General features: G+C 47.3%; 2 long non-coding RNA genes across 3 annotated transcripts; both read left to right on the forward strand.

The window, feature by feature from the left end:
- Positions 1-4629: 4629 nt before the first annotated feature.
- LOC146889831 (uncharacterized) lies at positions 4630-5826 on the forward strand. Its single transcript, XR_014999786.2, has 2 exons — positions 4630-5018; positions 5623-5826. It is a non-coding gene; the product is annotated as an uncharacterized LOC146889831 (long non-coding RNA).
- Positions 5827-20471: 14645 nt separating this feature from the next.
- LOC125389916 (uncharacterized) lies at positions 20472-24008 on the forward strand. Of its 2 annotated transcripts, none has more exons than XR_014999752.2 (3): positions 20472-20609; positions 21886-21971; positions 23336-24008. It is a non-coding gene; the product is annotated as an uncharacterized LOC125389916 (long non-coding RNA). The 2 variants fall into 2 exon arrangements; XR_015736765.1 differs by lacking the exon at positions 23336-24008 and adding an exon at positions 22177-22374.
- The last annotated feature ends 1253 nt before the right edge of the window (positions 24009-25261 follow it).

Genomic DNA, 25261 nt, shown 5'->3' on the forward strand with positions numbered 1-25261 from the left:
AAAGTTAGAGGGAGTCTGGAAAAGGGATAGAGAAACACAGATGTAGTAGGGAGTGGCTTTGAATCTGGCGGTCTCCTTGGTTTGGGAAGTAGAAGAGACTTTCGCTTGCTGGATCACTGAGGAAGGTCAGCTGGTTGTGTTTCGGCCTCTCTGAGCTAGCAGGTTTTCCCCCCAGCCTCCGACTCACAAGTCTTCATGGGTAAAATAGAACTATAGAGACTTAGTTAAAAACTACATTTGGCTGCAGAGGGGGTTCCCGCAGGACGCGCTGGGGGCAGTGATTGCAGAGTGGCAGTCAGTGGCAGAGACAGCATTAGAGTCAGGTGCAGTCACTGTGCCAACAGTAAAACAGGCAGTGGTGCCCACACCTTAATCCCAGGACTCTGGGGTAGAGGCTGTCAGGTCTCTTTGAGGACATTCTAGGCTACAGAATGAATTCTAGGGTTGCTAGCGCTGTGTAGAGAGACCTTGCTCAATGAATAAATAAAGAAGTAAGTGATGGGTGTGGTCAACCAGTAGTTAGAATTAACCAGACCAGCTCAAAAACAACGAATATAGTTTAATAGTTGGAAAATGGAGAAACTTACACGACCAGGGTTCAGACACCCTAGCCAAATGTGATTTGCTGAGCTTGCCCATCAAGTAAGTATCACATAACTAAAATGAAGCATTAAGCATGCATAAATGTGTAAGGTTCTTTCTAGACTTGACGTTACTGAGATGAGGATCTCACTGTTTCCAAGGCTAAGTTGAACTTTTTGGCTCACGTGAGACGTCTGTCTCATCTTCTTTATTAACTAATTCTGTGGGTGCGTGCCACCACGCAGGCCTAGACTCTCAGTTCTGTTGGCTCTTGCTGTTTATTCTTGAGCCCAGTATCACATATTTAATCATAGTGGTTCGAGTTTAAAAAAAAAATACACTTTCGTCTTTTTCAAATCTACCTCAGCTGTTCTTGATGCCTATTGTGTCAAACATATTTTCTGGTCAAAAATCTGTAAAATTTTTACAAGGGTGGGTTGCTCAGGGGTGATTCCTGCCTAGCATCGCCAACCCCTGATTTTAACCTATAGAACCACAAAGAAATAAAGAAAAAAGGGAAAATATTATAAAAGACCATTGGGAACTCTACTGAGGTTTAGCTGGGGAGAAAATTTGCGGGGGTGACAATTGATGTATTTGCAGCTAACAAGTGAATATCAAATATTGACACATTGATTCTTCTAATTCATGAACGTGATATAGCCATTTTTAAAAAGTCTTTAGAGCTGGGTATGGAAATAATGAAGTCGGTAGAGCGCTTGCCTAGCGTATGTGACATTCTGGCTACAAACCCCACCACTGCATTAACTAGGCAGAGGGGCCCAAGCTTGAAATCCCAGCATCAGGAGGAGGGGCGGGATGACCACTAGTTAATTCTAATAATTGTTCTAAGGATTTTTAGTATTTTCTATGTCTATGAACATGTCAGTGGTAAATTTGTGACTCTTTGTTCTGTCTTTCTGTCTTTTATTATGTTGGCTAAAGTGTCCTCACAAAGTTAAATACAAGAGGCAGCACCAGGCTGGGGCTATAGCCCAGTGGTAAAGCGTTTGTTTAGCTCACACAAGGCACTGGGTTCAATCTCAAGTACTAGAAAATTGTTAGGTCTTCAACCAAGGACAATGGCTGACTGAGGTATCCATTAACATATCAAAGTGGGGGTGCTAGTGGCCAGGTTCTCCCAGCATCCCTCAGTCCCCACTTGTCACCAAGTAAGGCTGGTATACCCTTCCCCCTACCCTAAGCTTCTCCAGCCCAGGGACTGAGTTGCCCTTCCATATGTAATCCAATCATTTTGGTTACCTGGTCCCTTCTTCTACTCTTTACCCTCCTGGCCTCTTGATCTGGCTCTCCTTTAGTTCCTTCTCCTCTTCTCACATGACTCAGGGTCTTGCTCACTCTGGACTTTTCCAGACATCCCTTTCTCCGGTGTCTGGAAGTCTAAGACCAAAGTACCAACCTTGGAGGGTGCTAGTGAGGTCTCAGCCATATGGCTTAGAGAAAGTCATTGTCTCAGACACCTCCACATGGGAGGGAGGGTGAGGAGGTAGAGAGACCCAGTATCTCTTTAATTTTATTGGATGCTGGGGATCAAACTCAGGGCCCACGCATGTTAAGCATCACGGCTACCACTGAGCTACCCCACAGCTTGGTGCCATTGTGAGAGGAGCCCTGTTCCTGTGACCTCACCTAATCTAATTACCCGCCAAATACTCGAACTTCAAACACTACCACATTGAGGGTTGGGCCTAAATAGGACACAATTCAGCCCATAGTATGGGCTAATGAGAAGAAAACACCCAACAAATAGCCTTACACTCTAATCTAGGGTTATCAACTACATTCATTACAAAGTTCAGGGGAAATTAGCATAGAACCTTAACTCAAAGGAGAGGGAAACTTACAAAAGGCCTTGTGAATTCTGGGCTTGGTGGAAGAACCTTTGCCCTCCAGCCCTCAAAAACAACAGAGCCATTGATTTCTGGCATCAGCAAAGCCTCAAAAATCAGTGCTTGTCCCGGGTGGGGAGGAGTCAAACCACAGCAGCAGGCAATAGTAAGTAAGTATATAAATAAGAAAATAAAACCGCCACCTGCCCTCACTGGCCTGATCCCAGGGTTGGATTTATACATATCCGGGCATGCCCAAGCACATGGGAGTTGGAGAAGAGAGAGGCCATATCAACACAAGATGGGTGGCATGGGGGTTGGGAAGAACAGCAAAGAAAGCCTCCAGGATCTCCCCCGCGGAACTGATAGGAGACCACTGCTGGGAATGACTGATGTGACACCATTGCCCAAGCAGAGGCGCTGCCCAGGAGGTTGGCGTGCCTTCCCCTCCTGACAGCCAAAACACACAGAGAAGAAAGTGCAGCAGGGAGAGGCAGGGGAAGGTGTGGAGGGGAGGGGAGGGGAAAGAGGGGGAAGAAGTGGTGGGGGGAGGAGAGAGAGAGAGAGAGAGAGAGAGAGAGAGAGAGAGAGAGATCACACGTAAGCTGGAGCACTGAGTGAGCAGGAAACCTTTTGCCCCGGAAGCCCAGCCCAACCTTTCAGAGCTGTCTGTTCTGAACTGGCTTGCACTTCCTCTGTTGCCAGGCGACCGTGAAGCTTCCTGGCTTATTCTGGGGGAGTAGATGGGAGTGCTTTCATTTCCTGTTGCCAGGTGGCCTCTTAAGCCCTGACTTTGAAGACTGACAACCCCGCCTTTGTCTGGGGCCGCAGCACACCATTGTGGAGGAAGAGCATGAAGAGGCTCAGTGACAGTTACTCCCCTTCTTCCTTTTTTTCTGAGACAGTGTCCCGAGGGTCCCAGGCTGCCCTTGAACTCCCCACATCACCAAGAATGATCTTGAACTTCTGATCCTTCTGCATTTACCTCTCCCATGTTAGGGTTACAGGCTGTGCCACCATGTCTGTCTTGTCCAGGGCTGGGGATGGAACTGAAGGGCTTCTTGTATGCTAGGCAGACACTGTTGTTCCTAAGGCTGTCTCCAGGGCCACTTCTACAGTGGGTTAACCCGGAAGCCCACTGTTTGCCTACTGCCTACTTCTCAGCCACTTTGCTTCCCCATTCTGTGCAGGCTCCCCGCGATGGGACAGCTCTGCTACTGAACTTGACAACCCTCTTACTGATCTGGCTATTAGCAAGGGACTTCCCTAGTGTCCCACGAGTTGGGATTAACCTCCAGTGGGTGCACACGGACATAAACTATTCTGAGCCCAAAAGCCTCTTGAGGGACAAATATTTACATGTGTCAGGAAAATGCTTCCAGATGACGTCATTGAGATTTTTTTGTTTTAAAATCTCTCTTTGGTGGATTTCCCAGGAGTGGAGATGCACAGGCAGAGTTTAAAGCATAAAACTTGTAGTGAAGTTTTCTAAATACGTAATTTCTTTTTATTTTTAAATTTTGACAAAGTCTTATGCAGTCTAAGTCAGCCTCTTACTCACTACAGAGTTGAAGGTGACCTTGAGCTTCCGATCACCCTGCCTCCTCCGAACAGCTGGGGTTACAGGTGTGCACCGCTCTGCTCAACTTGTGTGGTGCTGGGGAGTAAACCAAGGGCTTAGTGCACGCTGGGCAAGCACCCTACCAATTAAAATACATTCCCAGACAGTAAATTCTTTTTAGCCTTGGTGGCCAGCAGTCTTGAGAGCCCAAGGCTAAGAGTCACTTCCAGTTCATCCTCTGAATCGGATTCACTTCATGTGACTGTGATGAGCCCTGGTGAGAAGACAGGAGCTCTGCGTGTTCTGTGCCACACAAGAACCCTGGGAGAGATGCCACAACTGGCGTGGACTCAAAGGCAGGGTAGATTTTTGTGAAGGCTGTTCATACAGTGCAGGAGCAGCGGGGGCGGGCGCAGGCAGCTAAGTGGCTCTCTGAAAGACAAATTTCCCCTTTGTTTCTGGCCATTGGAGAAAAGAACATTTCTAATTCCTAGTCAGCGAGTTAAGCCAGCTACACAAGTGGTGGCCTGACAAAGAAAGAGATCAGTAGGAAAAGATATCAAAATTCAAAACCCACTTCAGAGACCGCCTTCTCCTCAGATTGCATGGTGGAAGGAAGAATTCATCATCAGGAATGAGGTCAAGAATGGTGTTGAGTTCGGTCTTATTTGTCCCTTGGTATTATCAGTATGCCCAGATGAGAACTATAAAGGAGAGAGGGCTGAGCCAAAACATCTGTCCTCCGACTGCGAGAGTCGCTGAACATCAGCTTTAGGATAACACTGAATAAGCCCTGTCAAGAGAAGAAATGTGTGTAATCAGCTCTGCCCACGTTTTAATTAAACCGGCCATCTATAAAGACGCAATTCTCTGCTTGGTGCTTTGGTTTCCAAGGAAAGATGAGGTCCTGAAAATTCTCCTCCCCAGTTTGTGCACTTTGTGAGCCGACGTCAGAGGATGCTGAAGCCAAATTGGAAGCGGCTAAGACCAGAGTCAGAGCAAGCCTGGGAATGCAGGGGCTTAGTGTAAGTAGAGGAAAGTAAGTTGTGCTGCATGCTAACCTGTGTTCTTAAATTTAAATTTGAATTTATGTATTTATTTACTTGTGCATATGTGTATGTGTGCCTGTGCATGTGTGTATGCATTGTGCACACATGTGTTTATATATGTGCTTGTGCGTGTGTGTGCGTGTGATGTGTGAGTGTATGGGTGTGCTTATGCATGTTTATTCATGTGCACGTGCATGTGTGCATGTGTGTGCGTATGTGCGCACATGTGTATATGTATGTGCTTGTGCATACATGTGCATGTAATGTGTACTTGTGCATGTGTGTTCATGTGTACATGCACATGCATTTATGCATGTACATGTGTGTGTGGTGTGTGTACGCAAGTGTATGGGTGTGCTTGTAGAAGTCAGAGGATAGCTTGTAGTAAGTCAGTTCTCTGTTTTCACGTGTGGGTCCCACGGATCAAAGTAGTAAGACATGGCAGCAAGCAGCGTCACCCATAAGCCCCAGACCCTGAATTTCTAAGGTGAAGATGGCCCTTTAAAGATTTGAGCTGTTTGGAAAAACCCAGAAATACAATTTTCTGCTAGGAACAATGATCTTTTCTGTATTCCTATAGATAAGTCCATAGATTTCCAGCTGGCACGCTATGAAAAGCACCTTTGGGGCTGGCAGCATGGCTCAGTGAGTAAAGGCACGTGCTGCCAAGGCTGACAGTCGAAGATCAACGCCTGGGACCCACCATGCCATGCCATGCACACGTATACACATAGACATGTATAACACATACACAAGTGCAACATAATAAAAATGTCTTCAGTTACCCCTGGCCACTGTGAGACCCCGAATCTATGCCTTGAGAGTGAATAACGGGGGGATGCGCGGAGGAACTGGCCGCGATGCTGGAGGGAGGCCTCAGCAGCCGGTGGGAAGGGCCAGCACCACAGCTGTGTGGTGTGCATTGCACGGAGCAGCAGGCTGGAGGCCAAGCAGAGGGTAAACTCCAGCCTGTGCTGTGGCAGTCCTTTGGGGCCTCCAGGGCAAACCTCAGCCTGTCAGAAAGGGAGCCTTGCTGCACCTTTGCAAAGAGCTAGGCCCCAACGAGTACTGAAAGCTTCCATGGCAACAGCAAGAGGCAAGGAGAGGCAAAGAGAAGCCCCCATTTTATACACAACTATACATCTGGGTCATTGGGTTCTCATTTCAGGGGACACAACCTTGTCCTAGCAAAAATCTCTTGTGGAAACAGAACTTGGGCCTCACCAACTTTCCCCCTGGCTCATTCTGAGACATCCTAGTCAATGCAGCTACCTCAGGGGCTGAGAGGCTGGGCTGGTGCTAGAGGAAAGAAGAATACAAGATACAAAGTTTTCAGGAGAGTGAAGCCCTAAGTGGACGGGGGAGAGTGCCCACTGTCCCTGTCCTGGGGGCAAACCTCACCAAGCCGTGGGGGGAAGCAGCTGTGGAAAGTGACCGCGTGCCACTTTGAATGGGCATGAGTGATACTTTCCAAGACACGGGCCCTTTGAGGTGATGCAGGCAAGGGAAGCAAGCAGTAGTTAAAAATGGCAAATTTTGCCTGGTGTGGTGGTGCACACTTTGATCTCAGCACTTAGGAGGCAGAGACAGGTGGACCTCTGTGAGTCTGAGGTGGCCAACCAGGTCTACAAAGTGAACTCTAGAACAGCCACGGCTACATAGAGAAACCCTGTCCTGAAAAATAAATAAATTAAAAGGCACATTTTATGTAATACCTGGTTTATGCCCTTTCCCCCACGCGTGCTTGCACACACGGGTGCGCGTGCACACACACAGGCATCAGTATGCAGATGCACACCCATGTACATGCACACGAGGTCTGGGAACGGCAAGAGAGCCTGAACAGTGGCGGTCTCACGGTCTGCTGAATTAGGGCAGTCACTGCAGTTTGTCCTCCGGGTGAACAGTTGCCTCTCTGGGGCCGAAGGGAGGAGGACAGCCCTGCATGCTGGTCTCGGAAGCCTCTGGACTTTGGAGACCCATCTCCCAAGCTTGCAGCACCATCAAGGACTCGGGGATTCTGAGGTGTGGCTTGGTATGTCCTAAGTTCATGAGTTAGAATTTTAATTCCGTATGGTGGCAGTGTCGGGAGAAGTCTCAGTAGGAGGCATTTGTGTCCTTATGTACGGCCACCTGCCCGCCTGCTTTCTATTGTGTGACGCAGCCTGAGTCCACGACAGTGGGCACACAGTGTCGTTTTCCCAGCATCCAGATCCCAGAGTTAAATTTCTTCTCCTCAGAAATCATCTTTTTCTCACCAGGCAGTGGGGCCTCTTGCCTTTAATCCCAGCACTTGGGAAGCAGAGGCAGGCAGATCTCAGTGAGTTCGAGGCCAACCTGGTGTGCAATGTGAGTTCCAGGACAACAAGAACACAGAGAAACCTTGTCTCAAAAAACCAAAAAAAAAAAAAAAAAAAAAAAAAAAGAGAGAGAGAGAAAGAAAGAAAGAAAGAAAGAAAGAAAGAAAGAAAGAAAGAAAGAAAGAAAGAAAGAAAGAACCTTGTCTCAGGTTATCTACTATAGTCACAGAAAATGGATTGAGGTCCTTTTCAGGAATGGTGTTTCGTAGCTGCAGGACCCCAAGGCTGGCTATTTCTGAGGGTTTGTTAGCGGTTTCAGAGACGTCTCAAATCCTACTCTTCAGGAGGTGGTTCAATGGGCATGAGCAATAATCACTGGGGAGCCAAGGCTCCTTTCAGGCTGCAGCATGGAGGTCCCTTAGCTCAGCTCAGTGTGTGGAGTGATGTTTGAGCATGGCAGATTTAGGAGGTGTGGGATGTTACCTGTCACAGAGAAAGGGAGACTGGTGGGGTGTAATGCAGAGGCAGGGATGGAGAGTCTGCCTGTCACTGACTCTCCACACAGGAAATGGTGGCTTATGGTCCCTGGCAGGACTTTCTGGCCACATCCCTGTGTCTGTCCTTGTCCGGTCCTAGCTGAGACGGAAGAAGGCAGGACCAAGAGTCACTCTCTTAAGTTCAAGTCAGACGTCAGCCAGGTTCCCCGCCCCCCGGGGGGAATTACTGTCATCAGCAGGCGTCTGGCTGCGCGCTGCTTCTCTGCAACAGGTCTCCTCTGTCTAGGCCTCTTTGAAATCCATCTGCTCAACAGTTGCAAGCCCCAGCTGCTGCCCGGCTCCTTCAGACAGTGGGGAGAGAATCAATTACCCTCGACCTTGGCTGCTGCAGCCTGTGCCCCAGCCACGCCTACGAAACTGTACTTAATGTGGACCTAAGCACCCCAACAACTGCCTTCTGTCCTTGGTCCCCACCTGGCAACGTGATAAACATGGTCTCAGTTATCAGGAGTCTAGAAACCCTACCCCTCCGGAGATAGGGACCAGCAGGCATTGCGACTTCCATTTCAGACACCATATGCGCAAGTGAATATCTGAGCTTTATCTTTTAACATTTAAAAACTACATTTCTGTATCTATTTGTTTGATTTGTAGGTGCACACACATGCCACAGTATTAGGGAAAGGTCACGGGGCAAACTTGGGGGAGTTCTGTTCTCTTCTTCCACTGTGTGGTCCCAGGGATTGAATTTGTTGCCAGGCTTGCCAGCAATCGCCCTAACCAGCTGAGCTGTTCCACCAGCCCAAGAGGACTTTACCTATTTAATTAATCAATCAATGAGGCAGGGACTCACTGCATAGCTCTGGCTGTCCTGGAACTCACTATGTAGACCAGGCTGGCCTGTGTCTGCATCTTCAGTGCTGATGTTAAAGGCAGGGACTACGATCACTGGTCCAGGGCTTTATCTTTAACGTGTGTTTTTTCACACAGCAGCCTATGGTCTCCTTGTCTCTGCCTGAGAAAATTCAGGAGTGTTGTGTGTGGAACCTGTATCGTATTTGTTTTTAACGTGGCTGATTGAGGATGTATCTGTTGCTGGCTTGGTCCCCTTCCTACCTGTGCTGGATAATCATAGCAATGAACCCTCTGACTGAACCATTCGTAAGGTTCCCAGCTCCTTCTGGTCCCTTTCAGCACCCCATGTCTGACTTACTGGGTACCTGCTAGGTGGTAGGCTCCACTGGACTCTGAGTTTTGAAACCACTGACTTTGTTTCCAGTAAGTTTTGTTTTGGAATGTGTCTCTTGGGTGTTCTGCAACAGCGCCATAGAAATGGATTGAATGATAAAATACAAAAACGTGAAGCAAGGTGATTCACGTTCCTTGGAGGAAAAAGCAGAAATGTCTAAGATGGTGAATGTTCTTAGAAAAGCTTTCTTTTTTTATATTGTGAGTATGGAGTTCCAGGATGTCAGATTGACAGCGTATGAGACAAAACCCAGCATTCAGGATACTATGCATCCAGAGCCAAAACTCTATGCGGTGATCAGAATCCACGGTGATGACAGATACGAAAAGAACCAGGGTACACGGAGGGTATAACTCAGCCACTGGGCACGGTTTGCAGAAACTCTTGTGCCAGGCTGGGATGGGAACTAAGTGGAGAAGACAGGCACCACCCCTTCAGCGACACAAGTATCCTGTCGGTGGAGGGATGAGCCATAAAGTCAGCCGGGTAGTGGTAACTAACAAGGAGACAACGGACCAGGACGGTGCCTCGTCAGAGAGAAGGCGTGGAGTCACTGGAGTCTGGGGAGTCAGGAAAGGCCTCATTGAGAGGGTGATATCTGAGCTCAGATATCACCCTCTGGCAATGGAGCGCACAGTGGTACAAGCCAGAATCAATGAAACAGACAAGCTCTAGATTTAGATCATTAGGGTGTGTGTGTGTGTGTGTGTGTGTGTGTGTGTGTGTGTATATGTGTACACAATACACATATATACACATATATACACACACACATATACATAATGTAGTGTATATATATATGTGTTTATGTGTATGTATATGTGTGTGCATCTGTGTGTGTGAGATGTAGTGCATATGTGTATGCATGTTTTTAAAAATATTTATTTATTATGTATACACTATTCTGTCTGCGTGTATGCCTGCAGGCCAAAAGAGGGCATCAGACTTATTACAGATGGTTTGAGCCACCATGTGGTTGCTGGGAATTGAAGTCAGGACCTTTGGAAGAGCAGGCAATGCTCTTAACTGCTGAGCCATCTCTCCAGCCCTGTATGCACGTTTAGATGTATGTGTGTACATGCTAATGTGCTTAGGTGTATATGTGTGTGTATGTGTGTCTGTGTGTGTATATGTGCACATGTGTGTATTCATGTGTGGGAGGGAGGGAGTTAAAGATCACCCAGGGCCTTATGTATGCTAGACAAGCACTCTACCGTTGAGTTATAGCCCACTTTTTATTTTAAATTTTGAGACTACGTTTCACTAAGTTGTGCAGTGTGACTTGATTCATTCCATAGTTCAGGGCCACTTCAACCTCTGGAGTAGCTGGGATTACAGGCCTGTGCCCCAGACCCAGCTTATAGGGCATCACTATGGCTTGTGGCCCGAAGGTTCACATGTTAAAAGCTTGGTGCCCTGGGTGGCAATGCTGAGACATGGTAGAGCATTTGAAGGGTGGGGACCCAGCAGGAGCTGGGTAGTTAGGTCACTGGGAGAAGCTACCCTTGGGTGAAATTAAGACAGTTCTCACAGGACCCTGGAGAAGTCTCTACAAAAGAGGCTGTGATAAGCTCGCCTCCTGCCGGCTCTGGCTTCCTGTGACCCCTTCCCTTCACGTGATGTACGCGGATGTAACACTGTCTGTCTGGCTCATGCTATTCCAGTAGCTTGAACCTCTGTGACTGTAGGCTGAAACCAGCATTTGATCTCTCTCACTTGCTTTCTTTGCTTCTTTCTTTTTCTAGCATAAGGATTTAAAGTCAGGGGCTGTCACATGCTAAATGCATGTTCTGAGGCACACTTCTAAGCTCTCTTCTCTGCAGGTGTGTGTAGGGGTGTGTGTGTGTGTGTGTGTCCTATATGGGTGTTTGTGCATGTGTGTGTGTGTGCACGCGTGTACACTCGCGCACACATGCATGAGCTCCCAGAGGCCAGGAGAAGACATCGAATATCCTACTTTACCGTTCTCCACCTTATTACCTTGAAATAGGGTCTCTCACGAAGTCTGCAGCGGAGCTGGCAGCTAACAAACCCAACAATCCTATTGTCTCTGCCCTGCAGAATGCCGGGATTACTGGCATGTACACGGCCGTGCCCAGCTTTTTAACATGCGTGCTAGGAATGCAAACGCAGGGCCTCATGCTTGCTCAGCAAGTGCTCTTGCCCACTGAGCCATTCTCCCCGCATGCTAATCTCCTTTTCAAAAATAATTCCTTCACTAGAGGATACCTCCGCGTGGGTATTTAATAACTCCGGAGGACAAGTCAGACCTATCGCTAAGGTGACTTTTCAAAACCTGGAGAAATTGCCAGCGCCGAGCAAAGTGGGAATGTCGGTTGCCCTGGCGAAGGAAAAGGAATTCAGAAGCCCAGAAAGGTGAACCTGTGAGACTCCAGAGGGCATGCTGTCCTTGAAGCCTTCCGACTCAATGGGGCCCCAGTGGCACTAACAAGCTTGGAGGTGGCTCTCCCTCCCGGTCAGGACTGATGGTAGGAGTGACAGTGACAGACTGGGCTCGTTAACAACCAGGGTACAACGAGGCTTCAAAATAATAGAGACCGGTGCGTGTGTGTGTGTGTGTGTGTGTGTGTGTGTGTGTCTCACAGATGTTTCCAGAACTGTGAGGCCACAATTGCTATTAATGACTCGTGTGGGCAGAGGGGCAGGCAAGGGGGCTTGACCCAAGGGACTCGTGAGGTAGTTAAGACAGTGTGGTGTACCCGGGAGCAAGAATCATGGGTATTTAAAGCACTGTGTAATATCTATACCAGAGAAAGGTGGGAGGGAGCTATTCCAATAAAAAGCTGAATCCCTTCAGATCCCACTGACTGTCAGGGTGGCTGGGTTCCAAGGAGGAAGGGCCCTGCCACACTGGCAAGTGTCTACTGTAACCATTCTCACAGCCATTCCTCAGAGAAAGCTGCTGGCATTCATCCAGGTAACTGGAGAGCAGAGAAGGGGAGAGCCCAGTCATTTCAAGGACATCATACCAGGGGGCACACGGGCTCAGTTCCTGGAACTCCCCTTCTGTGTTTATGGGCCTTTGACAAGGAAAGCTTGGCTACGTGCACACAACAACCATATGTGGCCTTGAACTTCAGATCCTTCTGCCTCTATCTCTAAGATGCTGAGATTATTGGCACCCGTGCCCCGAGGCTGAAGGACAGTAAGCAAGCACTTTACCAACTGGACTTCAACTTTAGCCCTTCCTTCTTTTTTTTTTAATTAATTAACTGATGTCCAAAGTACTGGGGATTCGGTTTAGAGTCCTGCATGTGCCGGACAAATGTTCTGCCATGAAGCAGCACCATCAAAGCAGAGCCTTCACCCTTTGGGGTGCCAGTAGGAAAAGAGAAAAAAGAAAAAAAATCCTAGTGGAGGATTAAGCCTAAATATAAAAATATGTTTATCTTTTCCTTATTTCGTAAAAGTCATTTAACCTCTCTAAACCTGGAAACATCAGAAATATCTTTTTATTTTTATTAAGATTTCTTTAATACAATCTTTTCTCATTTTACATAGATATCCCCGTTCCCACTCCCTCCCCAGAAATATCTTGGTAAGGGTGAGCAACGTGAGTCAGCACCGGAAGGTGACGGCTGGGAACCTGATGAGCCCTGGAACCCTCATTAAGGTGGATGGTGAAAACTGATTCCACAAAGTTGTCCTCCCCCGTGTACACACACACACACACACACACATGCACTCGCACACGCACGCACGCACACATATATACAGGAAAAAAACATTTAGAAATACGATACACTTGTTGCTAGCGTGGACCAGAAGGCAATCTGAGCAGCACTCTGAGGCTTTCCTTTTCCTTTCTTTTTCTTTTTTTCTTTTTTCCAAAACAGGGTTTGTCCGTAGCTCTGGAGGAAGCTTTCTGACCGTCAACATTAGCGATGACAGAGACCAGAGATAGTGACATAAACTTTTGTCCTTCATGGGAAGCCGACCACTATTAGGCGTCGATGTTAGAGTTCCCTCTGCTGGCCACAAATGCAACAGGCTAGCCAGTCTAATTGGAACAGACCAAACCACGCAACGATTCTTACACCCTGCCCACCACATCTGAAGTAGCTACATTTTTTAGTGGATTTTAAATTTTTTATATTGATTTAATTTTTGAGATTTATTTGAGTTTTCTTCTTTGAGATTAGATTTTGCTACTTTGTTCATTTTGTCTTGAACTCACGGGCTCAAGTGATCTTCCTAAGTAGCTGGGGTTACAGGTAGACACCACTGTGCCAGACCCTACATTTTTAAAAACACTTATACACTGGTCGTAGTGAGTGACACACACCTTTAAGCCCAGCACTTGGGAGTCAGAGGCAGGCAGATCTCTGTGAGTTCAAGGTCAGCCTGGTCTACAAGAGCTAGTTCCAGGACAGGCTCCAAAGCGACAGAGAAACCCTGTATCGAAAAACAAACATACAAAAAGAGTGTATATTGCGGCTGCGCAGGACTGGAGTTCCAGCCTCAGCACCCACATGACTCAGTTCACAACTGCCAGCTCCAGGGAGAGCCAATGTGGCTGGCCTCCAAGGTATCAGCACTCATAGACACAGCACACACACACACACACACACACACACACACACACACACACACACACTTTAAAATAACAAGCATTGTTAAAAGAGCCATTGCCGGCGTGGTTGTAGCACAAGCCTTTAATCCCAGCATTTGGGAGGTGGAGGCAGGCACATCTCTGAATTAGAGGCCAGCCTGATCTACAGAGCGAGTTCCAGAACAGCCAGGGCTACACAGAGAAACCCTGTCTCACCCATGCCTGGTGCCTGAGGAGGCCAGAAGAGGGCATTTAGTGACCAATGATTGTGAATCCCATGTGGGTACTGGGAACTGAACTCAAAAACTCTGTAAAAGGGACAAGTGCTCTAAATCACTGAGCCTTCTACACAGACGCACACACACGCGCACACATACACATACACACAAACGCACACACACAGACACACACACATGCACACGCACATACACACATGTGCGCGCACACACAGATGCAAACACACACATGCGCACACACATGCACAGACACACACGCACATGCATGCATGCACACACAGAGTAGGATTTATAGTTTAAAAGTGTTTTTAACGCATTATTTTAATGGCTTAGTTGCTAAAATGTTTGCTATGTACACTAGAACCTGGATTTGGATCCCCAGAACGCACCGTTGACACTGTCTTTTCTGGAGGTGTGGGAGGTGGGTCGAGACAGTCTCTCTACATAGCCCTGACTGTCTTTGAACTCACACAGAGTTCCGCCTGCCTCTGCCTCCTGCCTGAGTGCTGGGACTAAAGGTGCATGCTACCACACCTGGATGACTGTGTCCTTTAACTATGCAAATGTTGTCTGTGAGTTAAGAGAGAGGGGTGATTTATGCAAGCCTGGGCAGCTCAGGTGCCCTTGAGACACTTCCTGGAGCATTTGTCTCAACTCTACCCGCTCTGAGCCCACCAAGCGCAGGTTTGCCATCTCTGGAGCCTCTCGGAGAACCTGCTACCCTCTGCTCCCTCCAGAGTCATCCTGAGAAGGTACCAGCTGCAACCCCCCATCCCCTCCTGTCTCAGCGAGAAGAGGGCATCTGCTGGAGATCTTGGTAAGGCGGACACATCTTGTAGGCGCCCCTATCCACGGCAGCCACACAACTCTTCATCAGTCACTACATAGAACAAAGCCTTCCGGCTGCCAGGAGTACCATTATTCATGCCCTCTATGGATTCCTCCTGGGCCCCCTCTGCTCCTGCCAAGTATAATTAAGCTGCATGGGGACCTCCATATGTGAACCACACATGCAGAACAAACTCTTCAGAAGAGTCAGTTTTGTCAGGAAGGAACAAGGCGGAACTGTGGGTCTAGTCTTTTGTGTTCAGTGTTGGTCAGGGGCTGGGGGATCAGCTCTTTGGTTTCAAAGAGTTTCATTCTCAGAGAAAGGAGGTTGAACAGCGCTGTGTAACTTCAGACAAGATACTGAAAGATCATTCAAGGCTAGTGCCCAACCTTTGGGGAAAAATACCAGCTTTTTAATACAAGCTAATATGTCAGGAAAGAGGACGCTAGGTTGAGTTTGCAGAGGTGTGGCCATCATTGCCAGTGGCACATCTAGAATTTCAGCTACTGTGAAGGGCAGAGGGACCCTGGAGTGCTGGCAGGAACCAGCTGAGACCCTTTGGGAAGGAGGTTATCACTTCCACTAACTCATCCCTTCTTCAGATGTTCTGCTTCCCATGGTTTCAGTTATTTTAGACATGCTTAATCTGACAGATTGCAGAAACGGGTAATTCTTAGGTTTAAAAATTACTACTGTGTGTGTGTGCATGCGCACATGTGCATGTGTGTGCATGTGTGTGTGCGTGTGTGCACGTGTGTGTGCATGTGTGCACGTGTGTGTGTGTGTGTGTGCGTGTGTGTATTTCAAGATAAGGCCTTTCTCTGTGTAACTGCTCTGACTGTACTGGAACTCACTTTGCAGACCAGGCTGACCTTGAACTCACAGAGATCCACCTTTAGTGTTGGGACTAAAGGTGTGCGCCACCACCACCTGATCTCTTGTACTTTTTGAGACAATGTCTCACTTTGTAATTCAAGCTCTCCTGGAACTCACTATATAGACCAGGCTGACTTCTAACCCATGGTAATCCTCCTGCCTCAGCTTCTGAAGTGATCAGATAATGATTATAAAGGTGAACCCACTATACTGCTAGCTTTAGGTCAACTTGACACAAACTAAAGCCATCAGAGAGGAGGGAGGCTCAGTTGAGAAAATGCCTCCTTAAGGTCAGGCTGTAGGCAAGCCACCAAGGCATTTTCTTAGTGATTGGTGGGGGAGGATCCAGCCCATTGAGGGTGTGGCCATGGCTGGACTGGTAATTCTGGGTTGTATAAGAAAACAAGGCCATGTGCTCAACTATGTTCATAGCAGCTTTGTCATAGCCAGAACCTGGAAACAACATAAACACCCCTAGACCCCTAGGGAAATGTGGTACATTTACACAATGGAGTACTACACAGCAGAAAAAAATAACGACAGCTTGAATTTTGCAGGAAAATGATGGAGCTAGAAAACATCATTTTGAGTGAGGTAAGCCAGACACAGAAAGACAATTATCACATGTACTCACTCATAAGTGATTTTTAAACATAAAGCAAAGAAAACCAGCCTACAAATCACAATCCCAGAGAGGTTAGACAACAATGAAGACCCTAAGAGAGGCATATATAGATCTAGTCTACATGGGAAGTAGGAAAGGACAAGATCTGAGTAAATTGGGAGCATGGGGACTTTGGGAGAGGGTTGAAGGGGAGGGGAGCAGAGAAAAATGTAGAGCTCAATAAAAATCAAGTAAAAAAAAAGAGAAGAGAAGGCGCTGAGTAAGCCATAAAAGCAAGCCAGTAAGCAGCGCTCCTCCATGGCCTCTGCATCAGCTCCCATCTCCAGGGTCCTGCCCTGGCTTCCTTTGATGATGAAGAGTGTAAACCAGATAAACCCTTTCCTGCCCAAGTTAGTCTTGCCATGTGTCACAGCGAAAGAAATCCTGAGATACCCACCATGCCTGGCTTAAAGAATTTGTCATTGTATATCCTTACTAGTCATTGCTAACCTGTTTTTGGTAAGTAAGTAAATATATATATACATATATATACACACACATATATATATATGTATATATATATACATATATATATATGGTTTGGTACACTTTGCAGTCCAAGGCTTCAGCTGGGGGAGGGGACTTGGAACATGTCTGTCACAGACAAGGTGCATCTACTGTCCTAATTGGAAAGGCACACAAGGAGTCAGACTCCAGCACGGTCTCAGTGCTTAGGTTCATCGTTAGATGATATGGTGGTTAAAAAGAGAACTGTCCTCCATAATTCAGGCGTTAGAATACTTGGTTCCCAATTGGTGGTTGCAATTTGGCATGTTTAAGAGATGGAACCTGGGCGTTGGTGGCGCACAGCCTTAATCCCAGCACTTGGGAGGCAGAGGCAGGCAGATCTCTGTGAGTTTGAGGCCAACCTGGTCTACAAAGTGAGTTTCAGGACAGCTAGGACTAATACACAGAGAAACCCTGTCTCAGAAAGAGAAAAAGAAAGAGAGAGAGAGAGAGAGAGAGAGAAGGGGAGAGAGAGAGAGAGAGAGAGAGAGAGAGAGAGAGAGAGACTTGTTGGAAGGAGTGTCACTGAAGGTGGGTTTTGGCAGCTTAAAGACCCTAAAATCTCTTCAAGTTTGTTCTGTTTTCTTACTTACAGTTCAGGATGGGAGGCCTCAGCATCCAGTTCCCGCCACCACCATTTCCGCTACTTGCTGTCATTTCTGCTGCTTACTTCCCCACTATGATAGACCCTAACCCTCCAGAACCGGAAGCCAAAACCCTTTCTTCTTTAACTTGCCCTCGTAACATATTTATAGCAACAGAAAGGTAATGAATACATAAGAAAAAGCAAGCATCCCAAATTCAAATTCCATGTTCTGGCAGCACAGAAATATGACAGACCCTGGGTATACAAGTGATCAAGCAGATTAAAGCCTTGTGCTCTGTGACAAATCTGTTGGCTAATACGAGGCACAAGCCTCACGTTCGTTCTAAAATCATAGCCCGGAGTTGAGCTTCTGGCTCAATAGGAAAGACATAACGATAAGGAGAGAACACAGACCTGTTCCTCCGGGACACCTTGGTAAGCCGCAGGCCATTTCTCCAGCATAGGAGTGACAGGTGGCCTGAAACTCAGAATGCGGCCCGCGCCACTGACGTCTCTGCTCACCTGACTGTCCCTTTTGCTGGAGCAGGGCCGCTTGCCGTTCTGTGGGCAGTCCAGATGTAGCAGGTCTCGGCAGAGAGAGTGGCAGATGTATCTTCCCTCTGAAACAGAAAACACACACGGTTCTCGTGGAGATGAACAGGGACCTCTATCCATCCCACAGGCAAAGGGAAATCTAAATCCCCTATAACAAAGCTCTGTCCAACTTAAAGCAATGAAAGTAGAAGCGTTGGCCCCATCTGCTCACAAGAAACTGCTGAACTGTTTAATTCTCGGAAATCTTGACTTTCTATGAGATCCCGTCATAACTTTGTTGATTATCTTTTGTAAAAGTAGTGTGCTGGGTTTATTGCTTGGTTGGTTTTTGAGACATAGTCTCATTATGAAGCCTAGGTTGATTTCAAGCTTTTTTTAAAAATGTATTTTGTGTATATGGGTGTCACATGTATGTATGTGTACCTGGTAGTCACGCAGGCCAGAAGAGGACATCAGATCCCCTGGAACTGTGTCACAGGTGGTGAGCGATCACACTGGTCCTCTGGAAGAACAGTCACTGCTCTGAGCCCCTGAGGTGTCTCTCCAGGACCTGGCCCCAAGCCCTGTCATCTTGTCTTCTCCCCAACCTCAGTGTTGAAATGACAGATGGACACAACCATGTCGGAAACATAATTCACACAACGTGGACTTCACAGTTTAAACAGCAAAATCCAGTTTCTAAGATGCTTAAAATATTTGTGCAGCAGTGGCCACTAACGTGTGTCCGTGTCAGTCTTCCCAGAAAAAAAACAAAACGAAGAACCTCTAATGCACATGCGGTTGGTGGGTACTTCCCATCCCCGTTTCTGTAGCAACCATTAATTTATTCTCTTTCTCTATGGATTTGCTTAACCTGGATATTTTATCCAAGTGAAATATATGCTATGTGGCACGATTTGTGATCTAACAACATTGTCTCAGCAGGATATTCTCCAGGTCTGTCTACTGCAGCACGTCAGCACCCCATCTCTTTGTTGGGGAGCGGCATTCCAGGGTATGAATGGGCCACGGTCTGATCACTCACTAATCCCTTGTGGATTTGGGGTTGCTCCTTCTTTCTGCCCGCATCAGTTACCTTCCCCTTAGCCGTGTTGACCCTAACCCCAGCCACAACTGTGATTAAAAACTCAGCCAATGAGAGTAGAGCACATGTGCTGTGATAGGCTCTCGAGTCAGTGAGAGAGCCTGCTTAAAACCATGGTGAGGGGGCTGGAGAGATGGCTCAGCGGTTAAGAACACTGGCTGCTCCTCCAGAGGTCCTGAGTTCAATTCCCAGCAACCACATGGTGGTTCTCAACCATCAGTAATGAGATCTGGTGCCCTCTCCTGGCCTCTATGCAGAACACTGTATATATAATAAATAAATCTTTTTTTTCAAAGTTTATTAAATTATAAAAGTTTCCATTTCCGCCCCTCCTCCCAACACCCTCCCATTCCCCCAACTCCCTCTCCTCCTCCCTCTCCATCCCTAAGAGCAGTCAGGGTTTCCTGCCCTGTGGGAAGTTCAAGTTCCTCCCCCCTCCCTCCAGGTCCAGGAAGGTGAGTATCCAAACAGACTGGATCCCAAAAATCCAGTATATGCAGAGGAAACAAGTCCCAGTGTCATTGTCAATGGCTTTTCAGAAAGATTCCGGGCCAGCCACATTCAGAGAATCCGGCCACATTCAGAGAATCTGGTTGGATCATGTGCTTGTTCAATCCCAGTCCAACTGGCCTTGGTGGATATGGGAATATGGTATGTATTCACTAATAAGTGGATTCTAGCCATAATTAAAGGTCTTTGAGCCTATTATTCGTGATCCTAGAGAAGCTAAACAAGAAGGTGAACCTGAAAAAAATCATGTAGTTATCCTGGAGATTGGAAATAGACAAGAGTGCCAGAACCTTCATCTGGCGATGAATGGAGATAGAGACAGAGACCCACATTGGAACACTGGACTTAACTCCCTAGGTCCAAACGAGAAGCAGAAGGAAAGAGAATGTGAGCAAAGAAGGCAAGACCAGAGGGAACCTTCATCCGACGATGGCGATACAGACGGAGACCCACATTGGAGCACCGGACTGAGCCCCCCAAGGTCCAAATGAGGAGCAGAAGGAGGAAGAACATGAAAAAGGAAATCAGGACCGCGAGGGGTGCGATCACCCACTGATACAAGGGGACTAAATAAATCTTTTTTTTTTTTAAAAAAAAAAAAAAAAAACTATGGTGGGCAATGACCCTGTGATGCAGGACCCGTTGGTGCAGGCATTGGTCCTGACCTCCACATACCCTGATGCACCTGTGTCATGTGAACACATACATGTGCAGAACACAAGCCCACAGGTGAACTGGGGTATGTTATAGAGTCAGACATGTCCACCCTAATGCGATCGGGCAGCCTGTTGGCCACAAGCACTCCAACGTAACTATGAATGGAGCTGACGCTGAATCATAAGCCTACTTAGAACATTGAGACGCATTAGTCATTTGTTTGTTTTGTGACTCAGTCAGGTGCCTGTTGAGCGTGAACTTTGTACATGACAACACCGTGTCGTGCCGCAGTGCCGTAAAGTTGGAGACGCCAGTTGGCGTGGTTTAGAGTAGGAACTATAGACACCGTGGCGGCTGTTTTTACTTTCGCGGAGTGCTGCTGCGGAGGGGTACTCAGAGGACGATGGGCGCTTCCAGGGATGAAGGAGAAAAACAACGAGGAGGGTAGGGCCGGAAGTCCAGACCAATGAACTTCAAGGAAACAATGCGGGGAGAGGTGGCTGGGCAGTTAAGATTGCATGCCGCTCTTGAGGAGGACCTGAGTTCTGTTCCAGTAGGTTGCGCTAGCTCACAACCCTCCGTAACTCCAACTCCAGATTTGTTATCAACTGTACATGCACTCACAAACAGATACAGACATAGCTACATTTGGAAATAGAAATAGTGGGTTGGGGAGAGGAAGAAAGAGTTAAGAGCCCTGGCTGCAGAAGCCATAAGCTGCGTTCCCAGCACCTACATGGCAGCTCACAACCATCTGGAACCCCAGCTCCTGGGGCCCTGACGCCCCCTTCTGGACTCCACAGGTATCAAGTACACACACATACAAGCACTCACACATATAAAGTAAAAATAAAAAATAGAAATAGACGTTTTCTTCCTTCCTTCTTTTTAAAGAAAACAGGTTGGCAATGCAAATCGTGACAACAGAGAAGACAGACAAGGGGGCAGGTGCTGGGAAAGTCTAAGGCAGAGACACTTGTCTTAAAAGGACAGAGAGAAGGGGCAGAAGGGAGGAATCTGCCTGTGTCTCCCCGGGAGACTCAGGGGACACTAAGAAGAGACCCTGCTCACAGAGAACATGGATACTGCCATGCTGGTAATTAGGAAAATACGGATGTTGTGTCATGAGGGGAAGGGCAAAGGTTCTTTACCTGTTATCCCCCACCCCGTGGACTAAGGTAGAATTCTGTATTTAAACTCAGTATAGAATAGGATATGCAAAGATTTGAATTCCTTAATTCACGTTATTCTCATAAAGCTACATACCTTAAAAAAATTTTTTAAAAAATTAAAAAAAAAACAGTCGCAGGCTGTCTGTTCTATCTGAGAAGCAGATTAAATTGATCATTTTGCTATTTATGTCTGCTTACATGGTAGTAAAATCAACACGTGAACCGAGTTAGCCAGCTGTGTGAGAGTCCACATGTTCCTAAGAGCGGCTCTGCCATAACAAAAGTATAAGAGTAAACACTTTCTCCCTCACCCAACATTAATTCTAATCTCTATGATGTTGAGTCCACAACAGACCTACCTTCTCCTCCTAACACCCTCCCAAGAAGCAAACACAACCCCAAGCAAGGTGCAAGCTGAACTTTCCTTGCAGCATAGCTTTGATACAAGACAAAGGGCTTTTCTTTGTCTTCTAAGCTCAAGGTCTTGGGCTTATCTATAAATTTTATCTTTACTAAAAGGCACTTTTTGTTTTGTGCTTTTGCCACAGAGCTTCGAACTTGCTTAATCTGTAGCTGAGGAGACCCTTGAACATCTGCTCCTTCCAACTTCAACCTCCCATGTTCCGGTCTACAGGTATGTACCACCATGCCCATTGTGTATGGAGTGCTGGTAATTGAACCCAGGATTTTGTGCATGCTAGGCAACCCCTTTACCAACTAAGCACACCCTCAGCTTCCTAAAAAATACATATGTTTTTTTTGTAACGCATGTAAGATGGTATACATCTTACAATGAAAGGCATGATCAATATAATTGACAGCATTTTCCATTCTAACAGATATAAAATGATGTTGTTTGGGCTGGAGAGATGGCTCAGAGGTTAAAAGCATTGCCTGCTCTTCCAAAGGTCCTGAGTTCAATTCCCAGCAACCACATGGTGGCTCACAACCATCTGTAATGCGGCCTGATGCCCTCTTCAAGCATGCACGTAGATAGGATATTGTATACATAATAAATAAATAAATATTAAAAAAAATAAATAAAATGATGTTGTTTATCCAAATCGATAGTGCTCAGCTGGGGACGTAGCCCAGTTGGTCGAGTACTTGTCTAGCATATACAAAGCCATGGCTTTGACCCCAGAGCCATATATACAAGGCACAATGGTGCTTGCCTATAATCCCACCTGGGGAGATAGAGGCACTTGGGAGATAGAGGCAGTGGGATCAGGGGTCAGAAGTTCAAGGTCATCCTTGTAGGTGAGTTGAGGTCAACCTGAGACACGTGAAGTATCCTGTCTTGGGAAGAAAAAAATGGTACTGGGCGTAGCGGCGTCCAGCACTCAGGAGGCAGGCAGGTGGATCTATGAGTTTGAGGCCCACTTGGTCTCAAAGGAAAAACAACAACATTGTGCCTTAGATATGACAACAGTCGTGCTGGGCTTTCTACAGGGCAAACTGTTCCAGACAAATGACCAAGAGCTTCTAACATCAGTAAGACGGTCTCATGGCAAACACGCAGCCCTGACATATGTCATACATAGCTTAGTATGAAGTCTGGCAGCTTGCTATACACATCAAGAAAAAGCAGGTCACGATCAAGGTCATAGGTTTCCTTTATGAGGCCATTCCAACCCTCTTCACCTTAACAATCTCTCTGTCTCTCTCGTTTTCTCACCACACACACACACATACACACACACCCTGCAAGGCACTTCCATCTTGCAGGGACTTTACAAGTCTTGGGACCAGGCATCCACAGCCCTTCTTTATCTCAGTATTTCCTTTCTGCTGAAACTTCATGGCACATCTGTGATAATCAGGACTCCCTGTTTCCTGAAAACCCAGGGAACCCCAGCCCCTCCAGGTGCTCTCCAGAGATGCTAGGCACCTGCGTACCTTCCCCCGCACTATTTTCCACCGAGTGCCACGACCCAAATGTTTCCTTGCTTGCTAAGAACCTGGAGTCGCAGCCTGAAAGTTCTTGTGTCCTTTTAGGAAGACCCTGGACAGCAAAACACATGCCCTTGATATTTATAACTGGCCAGAAGAACGGTGGAGTCCATGTTCCATCTGTTACCGGGAATCAGACCCTCCGAGCTGTCCCGTGGCTGTGCCGGCCACCCTTTGTTCGACTCGTGCAACATTTGAAAGCACTTCAGCTTACAAGAAACAAAGTTTCCTAGGGAGACGATTTATAATCGAACTCAGATGATGAGAAACCCCAACAGCAGGCCCGCCTGAAGTGTTCATGCCTGGCCCCCAGAACCAGCTGGGTCCTGCAACATCAAAGGCATAAACAATTGAATCAACGTGGGTCCCTGATCCCTCCCAGTGGCGCTGGGGCCCTCAGTCATCTCAAACGAGGGGAAAGCTTACCGGGCCTGTGGGTCTTCTTCCCTTGGAAGTTGATTTTATCTGAGAGCTTGTATATTGCCGTCCCCATCTCTGAGCGGAGCCCGGCTGTGTAGCATTGAGAGACAGCTGAGGGTGACAGGCTGAGCGGGCCAGCCCCACTGACCTGTGTGACTCAGAGCCTACCAGATAGGGGCCCAGCTCGCTCCAGTCCCGGCTCCCTGTTTATTTTTTTAGCGACCACCAGCGCGCCCAGTTACTCCTCCCAGGGCTGCTGTACTTTCATACCGACGTCCATAAACTACATTGGAAAAGACTGAGAGACCGGTGGTCTAATTAGAGGTGCCTCTTCTATACTACTTAAGAGACCTCTGAAATCACACACCTAGAACTGGGTAATGTTTGGCAACTTTATTAACACCTTCTCGCCGTTTAGCCACTTCTTTTGTAAGATAGAAAAATGGTTCCCACTTGATTCAGGTCATTTTTATGGTACCCTAGGTTGAACTCACTGAGCCTTGTACGTGCTAGAGGCTAGGCAAACAATTTTTTTTTTTTTTTTGAGACTGGGTCTATGTTGCTACAACTAGCTTTGAACTTGCTCTGTAGCCCAGGCAGGCCTTGAACTTGGGCTTCTGCCTCAACCACCAAGGCTCAAGGCCTGGCTCCGATGCAGTTTGTAACTCGTGCCAGAGGAGGGCGCCGCTGAGCACGGCCTGGCTCAGCATCCCCGAGCCCCAGCAGGCTCTCCTTCAGATGAGCCATTCGACCTGTGACTGCCTTTTTCTACTGCTACCCCGTCCCAGCTCTGCCTTCCGCTCCCTTGGTTACTCCCCGAAGACATTTCCGAAAGTGAGGAAAGCAGATTTTACCAAAGCCGGATTCACAGAGGGAGGCTGCGAGGATTTGGTCAAATCCCCCAACCACACAAAAATAGCAGTTCTTTTTTTTCCCTCAGCTGGCTCTGTCAGTCAGTGGCGTGATCCTCGGGTCTCAGTTGTCACCTCTCTGAGACGAGTGGTGCTTCTACAGGACCTCTGGGAGCCCTGGAAACGCCCTGCTCCTTAAGACTCAGACCCACCTCTCTGGGACATCAGCAATTTTATTTTTATGGTCCCCGGGAGCTGAATGGCGGGCCTTACGTATGCTAGCCAAGTTCTCTACCACTGAGCTGCTTTTCCTCCCTAACATTTCTCTTGGAACAAAACTGGAGAATTGGGAAGTGGCATTCAAAATTCCAAAGTTTGAAAAAAAAAGTCTTTTTTTAATGTTCATTTTGGGAAAAATAAGAGTGATTGATGATGGCATTAATTGTGTACATGTGAGTAATGTCACGATGTCCTGTATTTAAAATTGTTAAAGTGTGTAATTCCAGCCCTTAGGATGGAAGCAGGGTGGGATGAGGTGGTGGGGGTGGATTTCGTCTGAGATCAGCCTTGGCTAACAGACTCTCTCTCTCCAAAGGGGGGTGGCAAGACAGCAAATTTTATGTTATATCCACTTTCATAAAAACATCGAAGTGCAGTCTTCAACCCAATGTGGTGTCGCAAGCCACGGGTCATGAGTTCA

This window comes from Myodes glareolus, chromosome 26 (assembly GCF_982192425.1).
Source record: "Myodes glareolus chromosome 26, mMyoGla1.1, whole genome shotgun sequence".
NCBI lineage: Eukaryota > Metazoa > Chordata > Mammalia > Rodentia > Cricetidae > Myodes > Myodes glareolus.